Genomic DNA, 12,004 nt, shown 5'->3' with positions numbered 1-12,004 from the left:
CAGGATGTGTCTGGCTCATGTTACTTCCATTCACCAAGAAACTGCAGGGATATCCTCGATGCTCCTTCCTAGCGGCTCCCCCTGGAAGGCCAGTTCTGAGAGGGATGCTGCCAGTTCTCCAGTGTGGGGTTCCACCCCAGTGTCCTCAGGAACCCCTCCCTTTTATTCAGCTAGCTCCAGCCTATATCCCCCACTGCCCAAGGAAGTAAGCCCGACCAGTACCACCAGGAGTGGAGCTCTATATCAGTGCCTGAATAGAATCTGTGTCCATTGCGGGAGGTAGCTAGCAGAGCTAGGGGAACAATCAGAGTATATGTGCCATTTCCTATGTCCAAATTGGCTTTATTCAAGGAGAAATTTGGCTGGTTTTTGAAGGATCCAAGGAAGTTTATAGAGGAGTTTGTTAGGTTGATCGTGTCCTTTGATTTAACTTGGCACAACTTGCAAATATTATTTTCCACTTGTTGTGCTATAGAGGAGAAGCGAGGATTCTAGGTACTGGCCTGTGAATATGCAGATAGAGCAGCTGCTCATATCCAGGGCCATGCCATTTATGTAGGGGGAGATGCAGGTCCACGTAGAGACCCTCAGTGGGACTACCAGAAGGGTTCCCAAGAACTTGAATATAGAAATCACATGCTAACTTGTTTAATAGAAAGTATGAAAGGTATATGATTGAGCCAGTTAATTATGACAAGGATAGAGAAGTAACTCAGTGGATGGATGAAAATCCCATTCTGTTTTAGGGCTGCTTGGTTGAGGCACTCAGGAAATATACTAATGTAGATCCAGACACCTCAGAAGGGCCGGCTGTTCTGGGCATGCATTTTAGTACTCAATCTACCCTTGACATTAGGAGGAAGTTACAAAAGGCAGGAACGGGACCCCAAACTCCATGAGCCAACTCTTAAACATGGCCTTTGGAGTTTACAACAATAGAGACAGGGCAAAGGAAGAGGAGAAAACCAAGAGAAATAGGCAAAAAGTGCAATTGTTAGCAGCTGCTTTCAGCCTCCTACTGCTTTTGAACTGCCCATCCTGAGAAAGTGTTCTAAGAGTGGCTTTGGGATGCCCAGACAAAAGCCAGCTTGCCAGCCCCTGGGCCAGAATCAGTGTACCTTCTGGAAGCAAGAGGGCCACTGGAGGAAAGACTGCCTCAGGCTCTAAAGGGAGTCTGAGTTCCCACGACCCCTAATGGGTAAGAGAACAGAGGACTGACAGGGTCCAGGGTTCCCTGCAGCTTCCACCAGATAGCTTACCATCTCTGCAGAAGACCGTCAGGTAACTCTTGACATGGCGGGTAAAAATATTGAGTTATTGGATATGGGAGCCACCTTCTCAGTTCTGATCTAGTCCTTGGGGCTGCTGTCTTCGCACTCCTGTACTGTAGTGAGGATCGATGTCTAGCTAAAAGCTAGGAGATTCACCCATTCCTTTAGTTCCACTGTGGGGAACCATATGTTTTCCCACAGATTTTTGCTTATTCTTGAGTGCCGTATTCCTTTACTAGGAAGAGACTTACTTTCCCAATAACAGGCTGCAGTTCAATTTGGAGCACCTGAAGAGAAGGCCACAGGCTGGGAAGGGACACTTCTCCTAGCTCTAAGTTCATGTCTCAACACAGATAAAGTAAAGACGTTCCTTGCACCACATATTACTCCGTAAGTAGACCCGTCTGCTTGTGACATGGGAGGTCCTGGAAGAACTGTAAGTGTACTCCCAGTCCAGGATATTTTGAAATCCAATGTTAATTATCTATGGGAAAAACAATATCCTTTTAGGTGTGGTGGCTCATGCCTGTAATCTCAGCACTTTGGGAGGCCAAGGCGGGCATATCACTTGAAGCCAGGAGTTTGAGACCAGCCTGGCCAACAAGGCAAAACCCCATCTCTACTAAAAACACAAAAATTAGCTAGGTGTGGTGGCACACATCTGTAATCCTGACTACTCAGAAGGCTGTGGCAGGAGAATTGCTTGAACTGGGAAGGCAGAGGTTGCAGTGAGCCTCGCGTCACTGCACTCCAGCCTGGATGACAGAGCAAGTCTCTGTCTCAAAAAAAAAAAAAAAAAAAAATCCTTTTAGACCTTAGGCTCTGAGGGACATCCATTCCCTGATAATGAAGTATGGATTATGATAATCCTGTTATTCCCAATGTTACACCCCCATTTTCCCTGTTAATAAGCCAAATGGGGAATATAGATTTGTTCAGGATCTTAGGGCAGTTAATGAGGCAGTAGTTCCAGTCACCCAATAGTTCCTAATCCTTACCCAATAATAACTCAAGTCCCTGAAGATGCTCATTGGTTCATAGTATTCAATTTAAAAGATGTTTTCTTTTACATACCTTTACACCTAGACACCAAATTCATTACTGCATTTAAATGGACTAATCCAGACACTCATGCTATATCTCAGCTTACCTGGACTGTCCTGTCCCCAAGGTTTTAGGACAGTCCCCATCTGTTTGCAAAGAGGTAAGGGAACTGCAGTTAATGAATGGATCCCTCTTACCATATGTGTATGACCTATTAATTTCCAGCCCTATTCGGGGAGGACTCTGATAAAACTAAAATTCAAGTCTTTAATTTTGAAACAAAACAAGGGTATCAGGTGTCCCCCAAAGATCCAAATTTCTGTCCAAAGGGTCACATATTTGGGACACATGCTCACTCCTGGGACCAGGATCTTGGCCCAGGGATGAAAAGAGATCATCCTGGTACTCCAGGTCCCTCAAATTAAGAATCCTTTTTGAGAACAGCTGGATTCTGCTGGGTTTGTATTCCCAGGTTTGGGCTCATAGCAAAACCACTCTATGAACCTCCAAAAGGGAGTGGTCACAAGCCTTTGAACTGGAATGGAACCTGTCAACAGGCATTCTTAGCTTAAAAGGAAAGCCAGGGACAGCCCCTGCTTCAGGACTCTCAAACTTAGAAAAACCTTTCACCCTCTATGTGGATGAATAACAAGTTACAGCTTTGGATGCCCTAACTCAAAGGCTCAGGAATTACCTTGGACCAGTGGCTTATTTCTCTAAACAGCTAGACCAGGTGGCAGCTGGGCAACCAGGAAGCTGGAGATCTGTGGCTACCATCACTCTATTGGTAGAAGAAGCCAGTAAGTTTACCTTGGGACAACAATTAGATGCTATACCAACCCCCGCCCCACACCACCCCATGAAGTACAGTACAGAGGGTCCTAGAGGCCAAAGTACACCATGGCTACCAGGGGGCCAGTTACTTAAATATCAGGCCCTTCTGCTTGACACCCCTGATGTTACCCTTAAAGTATGCTGATTTTTAAACCCTGCTACTCTGTTGCTGGACCTCATGTCCCAAGAAACAGATCCTCAACTCATCGACACCTGTGTGGAAACCATGGAAGAGATCTACTCTAGAAGGCCCAACCTTGAAGATAAGCCCTTGTCTAACTCCAATGTTGAGAGGTTTAGAGATGGAAACAGCTTTATTCATGAAGAAGTAAGAGAGGAAGATTAGCCAACAAGAAGTCATTGAAGCCAAGTGTTTACCTTCTCAGACTTCTGCTCAAAAAGCAGAATTAGCTGCTCTAATTAGGGCCTTCCAACTATGAAAAGACTTAAGGCTTCTCGCGGTGGCTCATGCCTGTAATCCCAGCACTTTGGCAGGCCGAGATGGGTGGATCACCTGAGATTGGGAGTTCGAGAACAGCCTGGCCAACATGGCGAAACCCCATCTCTAGTAAAAATACAAAAATTATCCAGGTGAGGTGGTGGGTGCCTGTGATCCCAGCTACATGGGAGGCTGGGGCATGAGAATCACTTGAACCTGAGAGGCAGAGTTTGCAGTGAGCCGAGATCATGCCACTGCACTCCAGCCTGGGCGACAGAGCAAGACTCCATTTCAAAAAAAGGGGGGGGGGACAAAAACCTCAAGAATCAAAGTGTTTACTGACTCTAAATATGAGTTTCTGGTGCTTCATGCTCTTGCAGCCATAGGGAAGGAAAGGGGACTATCAAGAGCCAAGGGATCCCCCATACAACTTTACTCAGATCTTGGAACTTTTAGATGCCATCCAACTCCCAAAGAAATAACAAGTATTCACAGCAGGGGACACCAGAAGGGAGACACTTTTATGATTAGAGGAAAGTCCCTAGTGGAAAGAGCAGCTAAGGCCACAGCTAAGGAAACCCTGGTATTTCAGGCTGCTGCGCTACTACCAGGTACTCCATCCATGTCAGTGGCACCATACCATACCCCTAAGGAAATTAAAGGGACTGAATAAAAGGCTTCCAGTGAGACCTCTCTGGATGGCTGCTAGAAAATAACAAACTCTATTCCTGAGGCTGACAAATGGGACATAATTAAACATTTTCATGATTCCTCACATTTGGGACTGGATTTTCCTTTCAAATTAGTTTCCTAAATATTCTTGGGGAAGGGACTATTCCAAACTATAAAAAGGGTTACCACTCAGGAATCCACCCCATACCCTGATCCCTGCTTAAACCTGTACACCACCAAGGAACATACCATGGTGAAGACTGGCAGACAGATTTAACCCAGATGCCACCTTACAGGGGATGACAATATTTGCTAGTATTTATAGACACTTTCACCAGGTGGATAGAAGCTTTCCCCACAAGGACAGGAAAAGTACTGGAAGTGTCTAAATCCTTACTTAAAGAAATCATCCCAAGATTTGGATTACCAAAAGGTTTGCAAGGTAATAACTGACCTCCCTTCCCAGCTAAGGTGACCCAGTGAGGTAATGCCTCAGCCTTAGGCATTACCTATCTTCACTCCTCATGGAGATCTCAATCTTCAGATAACATAGAAAGCCAATCATGACGTTAGCAAAACTCTTTCAGGGGACCTCAGAGGCCTGAGTTTTTCCCCTACTCATAGCCCTTTTGCATATGAGGATGGCTCCAAAGGGAACTTTAAAGCTTAGTCCACTTGAAATGACTTATGGAAGCCCCCTGCTTTTTTTTACTTGATCAACACCACAGTTTATTTGTAAACATGTTGTATGTGTCAATAATCAAACTGACAACACTTTATAGATTTCATTGTATAATATTAACATCCTAACAGAAAACGATCCACTGTACTCATTTACAGTTTGGTAGTTTAAAATCCTTGAATACAAATTGTATTTGAGACACTGAACACAAAAAAGAAAGATGAATGGCAGAGACAACTGAAAACATCAAGTAAAATTAACCAATATTCCGCTTCCCCCCCAAAAATATAAAATCATCTGATTACATAATTTTAAAAAGTAGTAAAGGAAATCAGATGATCATATTTTGTAATGATATAAAGTTGCATTTCTTCAAACCCATTTTAGACATGAAATTGTACCATATAAAATTCTATGTCTTTTTTGATATTTGTTCTTTTTTTCCTTTTGGTTTCTTAAAAATGTTTGCCAGGGTTTAAATTACACTAAGGAAGTGGGGAAAGAAAGGAAGGAATGTGGTAAAATGCCAAACGAAATTAACTATTTGGAAAATAATTGGATATAAATTTTTCATGAATCTTCTTTGGCAAATAACAAAAGCTGCATTTTAAATTTACCTTTTTGTTGAAATGGATCAATACTTGTAAGATTTAAGAGATTATATGACTTGATGTATAAGTAAAATGAAGCCAAATTCACAAAGCAAAGCACAAACATCAGCTTTTCACATTTTGCTAAAACCTTTAAAAATGTACTCTCCCTCCTTAAGAGTACAAGAGGTCTTCAGCTTGGAGTCAGATGGTTACTCTCGCCTCGTTCAACACAAGAAACCAGAGGGGACCCCATGCTTTTCAGTACTTTCCCTAAAATTCATGATCACTATTAGGTTCTGTTTCTTCATCCTCTATCTCTCAAAAGAAATATAGCAGCAAATCACTCCCATATTTTAAACTTTAAATTCACCAACAACTGGGCTCCCTGCCAACAACTACAAATGTTCAATTCTTTATTAGTGTACATGTCGTTACAGTTGGTTTAGATGGTTAATACAGGAATAAATAAAATAACTACAGTTCATTCAAACAAAGGAAATTAAAATGAGAATAAAGAGCCCTGATCAAAAAAAAATTACAACTTTCACTGAAAAACTGTAAAAGTTACATACATACATACCTAATGGCACTAGGAATATACAATATCAATTATTAGAAAAATAAGTGAGTGACTCACAGTCATAAGAAATTATTTAATATTAGTATTTTTTCTTTTAGAGACAAACATAACGTACACATGGTTTTTACCTTCTATAAGACAAAGTGGAAAACTAACTGTTACTGCATTTACCTGAAACACAGCACTGACTGTGCCACAGATAACATGGTCCAAAATATTCAGCTGTACAGATAGGCCATGGTATTGGATGTATGGTTAAGTTTTAGGAAAGGCATATATTTCCAGAAGTATGTTAAATACACTAATATCTATAAATAACAAAAGTTATCAGCAAAAATGCTTAGGTTATAACATTCCCAAACTTTCTACCATTTTAAGTGTTTTAGATATATGTTGTCTGACCAGTTCATTTGGTTACAGTTTTAAGCTAGTAAACCATTACCCTATAAGAGGAGCTAAACTAACCTACAGCACTGCACAAGCTTCCCAAGGAAGGTAACTTGAAAAGTCTAAAAAGCGATTCCAATTATTCTAATTAACACTTGAGATGCTAAAAGAATCAATGACTCAAGAAACACTTTGAAGTAATTCCATTTTTCTTTATCACTTTCTAAAAAAGTATTCACATAAATTTAAGATCCAGATTGCTTAAGAGTAGGTCTTCAAATTTATCACTAAAGCATTCTGATCCAAAGACATAATCTTAATGCTTCTAATATGTAATTCTAACCTAAAATCACAATCCTTGGTTTGAAAACTTTAAAGCTAAGAAACAAGAAAATAAATCAGGGTGAAAATGTGCAGCAGCTGTAGCTATAAGAGTGGAAAAGAAATTCTATTTTTTCCATAAAGACTCTATGAAAATATAAAGCCCAAAGTCAGTGACGACAGAAGTCCACATATAAATGGTGTTTAAAAATAGAAAGTTTTCTAAAGCTTCTCATGAGATGTCAGTGAATAGTCATAATCTGAGTTAAGACCTTATACATCAAGGTTAAGTTATACATAACTGTGCTGATTTACATACCTTCTACAATGTCCAACTGACATAGATAATTTAGACACCCATAGGAATTCATAATGTCCTATCATATCATCTCTCAATACTGGATGTTTATAGTTTTATAGTTTTACTAGTTTAAGTACCAAGAAGCCCTTTTAGAGGAAGAGTTTCCATCTTTTCCCTTGATCCCCCAAAGTATAGGTAACAAAATATAAAATTAAACAAGATTTATGTTTGATGAACTAACGTATAAAATTATCATTGGAATTTTCATAGTGATTGCTTATAAACATAACAGTCATCATAGAGCCTATAAAGTACATACTTAGTTTTATAAAAGAAATGTGGATCGTCTCAAGGTAAAAAATACAGTGCTGGCTGCTAAAAAGACACTTTGTTGCAATAAGATGTGCAATAATGAGCAAAACTTCAGAAACCATGAATATGTTCCCCAAACTTTTAATATTAGTTAAGCAAGAATTGTTCTGCAGCAGCAGGATGCTTTTTAGTGGCTGACACTATAAAGCTAACGTTAAGAAAGAAAAAAGGCAGAAAGTGTGAGCAACAAATGGTGTAATCAAATTATTGCAAATGGAGATTAGCAATAAGAAGTGAGGAAGGTGACTGTCCACTCCCTTCTGATAAGACACCATCTTTAAATATGAAGTTTTTTGCAGGAAGTGGAACACCCATGTCAGCATATGATGACTGTGAAAGCAAACTTGAAAATCTGGGCTCTGCGTGAATATCCAATGTTGAAGCACCTTCCTGGAAAGAGTGAACAAAGTTAAGGACTGCAGAGAGAGTTTTCTACTGGAATCTAAGAGGTTTTGAAGGCTCTGTTTTCTGCAAAGGCCATGTGTATCAATTTTCCTACAAACTTTCTGGTTTAATTCGGAACTGAACAGTAGAATTCCAAAGCACAGCTTAGGAGGAACCCAATCTGCTTCTGTTGTGGCACCAGAGGTTTGCTTTGTTGCTGAATCTATAGTTGCTTCCTCAATGACCATTTCAAATGACTCTGTACTCCCATTTACATCTGAGCCAGAAGCCAAATCAGGTTCTCCTCTCTCATCAGAAGCATCACTGAGTTTTCCATTTGCAAGTTGGCTGGAAGCATTCAACATGGCGACATATCCATAGAGATGCTGTGTTCCTTAGTATCTGCAATGCTTTATGTACACCCATAATGACCTGAGTGAACTCTCCTTGTAGTTCTGTTTCATCAAATGGAAATGGAACATGGACTGTTTCCCCTATCCCATGCAGACCATGTCCCTGAATTAAAACTGCAGAATGTGTTAAAGCATCATTCAACATCTTGAGCACATTTGAGGTAGGAACTACTTCAGGATCATGATCCCAAGATGTTATTAGCAATCGATCGTAACTCTGAAATATATCTGGCAGTTTTCGAAGTCTTGTACCTTTGGACAATAAAACAGATGGTGGTCCTTGTCCAGCGATATGATAAATATACAGTTTAAACCAGACAGAGCTGACTTCTGGGATAGCTGGTCCAATATGCTGAGGGGTGCAGCTGCTGACAGGCCAGGTTTCATTGGTGAGGGGAGCCATGGAAACAAGCAGTGTGTAATTTTTGTTTACAACTCTGCTGCAAGTTGCAAGGTCCAGATCAAGAAGGCTTTCACAGCGTAAGAGATCCAGAGGAAAACCATAATTGGATTGGTCTGGCTGTGCAGTTTGCGCAACTAGATTTTTGTTATGATGCAGAAACAGTATTGTGTTTCTCAGAGTAAGTGCATGATCAAAATATCTCTGTGCTTCTCCTTCACCAGTGCTCTGAACTGGTGAAAGATTTCCCATCATTAAGAAGGCGGTAAGAGTGGAGTCAAACAAGAATGCGATGCGCTTCGTGTGTCCCGTAGACAGACTCAGGCTGTTTACACTGGTTGTGTCAGCTGGATCTTCTTGACTATTTGTATCAGTGTCAGTTGCTGATGAAGCTTCTTGTAATAGGACTCCTACCTTCCCCTCCATCCCATGACAAGAGCATCTTCTGTGGATCTAAGGTACCCTTTAATCTGTTTATGGATGGAACATTTTTCCATGATGAATGAAGTTGATCCAAATTTATTACTTGGCCCTTCTTATGGGCAAAGCCCAATCGGCAATACACTGAAACAGCATTCTTAACCAGGCATAAGTCAATCTCAAGGACATTTGCAAGCTCTGCAGCATTTGTGTGCTCATCTATTGAAACAAGTATCTTATAGAGTAGAGTTTCAAAATGATCACCTTGCACTTGATTCATTACAAAACCTTCAAGAGGTGGAACTGCTGTATAACTGTCATCAGATATTGGTACATCGAGATAAATACTTTGTTATACAAACTATGTACTACATTGTAATCTAGTGATCCAGAGAGTTGAGGGCCTGAATCGGTGATCTTATCAATAGCACATTTCTCAGGCAAAGTGCGTATCTTGATGTCATCTTCTGTGATATATCCAGCCTGCACCACCCACCACACCTCTATGGTAATTTCCACTGGCTTTATTGGTAGAAGATCACGGGCTGTTTTCTTTCTGAAGAATTGTTTTGATGATCTACACTGATTCATATGATCAATATACAGGTTTCTTCCTATACCAAGAAACCTTAGACAGTCAGCAGCAGTAAAATTGGGCAATGAATCATAACTTTTCTCACTGTTCATAACATCCTCCGTAATCCCAGTATAATATGAAAATGCTGTTATCCTCAAGCCCTTCACCGTAATATCCGATAGATGGTAAGGGTACAGCATGAGATGATCTCAGCTGTTCTTTAGCAGTTCCTTATAGTATCTGCGTTCATCTTTCTTGACATGTTTAACTAAGTTATTTCTGTATCGCAACTGATTGCAGTTACCTTACAGGACAACCTGCTTTTCGTATTCTCTCTGTGAATTTCCAAAGACGACTGGGATTTTCTTCCTCCTCTGCCACCCTGAACAGCAAGACCAATACTTCCTGTATTTCCTCCTCCTCAGCCTACTTGATGTGAAAACAAGGATGAAGACCTCCATGATGAGCCATCTCCACTTAATGACTGTCTCACGTTGGCCGGCAACTTGTTCCAGGAGTAGTTGTGCCAGATGTGGAACTCCACGTCTATGTTCATGATGCCGCGGCCAGGGCCAGCGGCGGGCGCCACGACCGCGACCCACACTAAGCCTCCCGCCTGCCCGCCCATTGCCTGTCGGCAGAGAGCCGCGGGAGGCCCGGCACCTTACACTGCAGAAGGCAGGGGCTGCCCTATGGCCTGGGCTCCCGACAGTTCAGCGCCCGGCCTGGCCAACCGAGCTCAAGAGCAGCAGCAATGGGAGGCTGGATTGCCTGAGCAGCTTGGAAGACCCTTTTGAATGTTAGACCTTCTGTTTGATGAAGAGACACATAGATGATCAACTTAGGCCAGGTTCAAAAGGCTCTTCAACCATATGGAAAGGAAACGCAACCTCCTCCCACAAGGAAAAGGATTAACTCCCCCATTCAACTAGGAGACTTAATCTTACTAAAAACTTAGAAAGAAGGATTCCCCAAGAATCAATTACAACCAAAATGGAAAGAGCCCCTATCAGGCATTATTAAGCACCCCTACTGCTGTTAAACTTAAAAGTTAATTTATTTTTATTTTTATTTTGTAGATGAAGGCTTGCTCTGTTGCCCAGGCTGGAGTACAATGGCTCGATCTCGGCTCACTGCAACCTCCACTTTCTGGGTTCAAGCAATGCTCCTGCCTCAGCCTCCTGAGTAGCTGACATTACTCCTGCCTCAGCCTCCTGAGTAGCTGGGATTACAGGCACGTGCCACCATGCTCGGCTAATGTGTTGGTTTTGTTTGTTTGTTTGTTTGTTTTTTGTATTTTTCGTAGAGACGAGGTTTCACCATGTTGGCCAGGCTGGTCTCAAACTCCTGACCTTGTGAAATGCCCTCCCCAGCCTCCCAAAGTGCTGGGATTACCGGCATGAGCCACCGTGCCCAGCCTCAGACATTCTTGAGTCCTCACAGATGCCAGAGGAAGATGCCATGACCTACATTTACAAACTCCCAGAAGACTTAAAGCTATTGTTTTGCAAATGCACAGATAAGTATTAATAACATGATGCTGTGGATGAGCATGAAAGTTTTTCTCTTACTCCTAATTATAATGTTTTCTCTCTTACCACTTTGCCCTTCCTATGCCAAGCAGGTTGTCCTGTACAGTATCTGTAATCAGTCACGATACAGAAATAACTTAGTTACACATGTCAAGAAACATGAACGTAGACTCTATGAGGAACTGCTAAAGTACAGCCGAGATCATCTCATGCTGTACCCCATCATCTATCGGATATTATGGTGAAGGGCTTGAGGATAATACCATTTTCATATTATACTGGGATTATGGAGGATATTATGACCAGTGAGAAAAGTTATGATTCATTGCCCAGTTTTACTGCTGCTGACTGTCTAAGGCTTCTTGGCATAGGAAGAAACCAAGATTATTACTAATCTTTGGTCCTTGCTTGTTTAACCTCCTTGTAAAGTTTGTGTCTTCTAGATTACAATAATTCCATGTAAAGATGATGCTGGCACAAGGCTTTCAACCCATCCCCTCTTCTGACCCAGAAAATAAAGACATCCTGCCTTTGGGCCTTTTAGAACAGGTATCCAGAGAGTTTACTTCTCCACTGCTAGGCAGGGTTTATGCCCATAACATCAGCAGGAAGCAGTTACAGAAGATGAATCTCCACCCTTCTGCAAGCCCCTTAAGATTAAGGAGGAGTATAGAATCTCTGATGGGGAAATGAAGTAGGAGACCAGTAGGACTTATTTTCCAGTCACAACCCCATTGAACAGAGCAGGATCTGGTCAAAACAGGGCGCAGTGAAGAAGCCTC

The 12,004-nt window shown here is 41.5% G+C and overlaps 1 pseudogene across 1 annotated transcript; it reads right to left on the bottom strand.

The window, feature by feature from the left end:
* Positions 1–3,833: 3,833 nt before the first annotated feature.
* On the bottom strand, positions 3,834–10,813 carry LOC100999621 (annotated as a pseudogene). Its single transcript, XR_002515911.2, has one exon. The product of XR_002515911.2 is annotated as a protein FAM91A1 pseudogene (transcript).
* Positions 10,814–12,004: the final 1,191 nt, after the last annotated feature.

The sequence above is a fragment of the Papio anubis genome, chromosome 1, assembly GCF_008728515.1.
Source record: "Papio anubis isolate 15944 chromosome 1, Panubis1.0, whole genome shotgun sequence".
NCBI lineage: Eukaryota > Metazoa > Chordata > Mammalia > Primates > Cercopithecidae > Papio > Papio anubis.
This window is presented reverse-complemented; position numbering and strand designations above follow the sequence as displayed.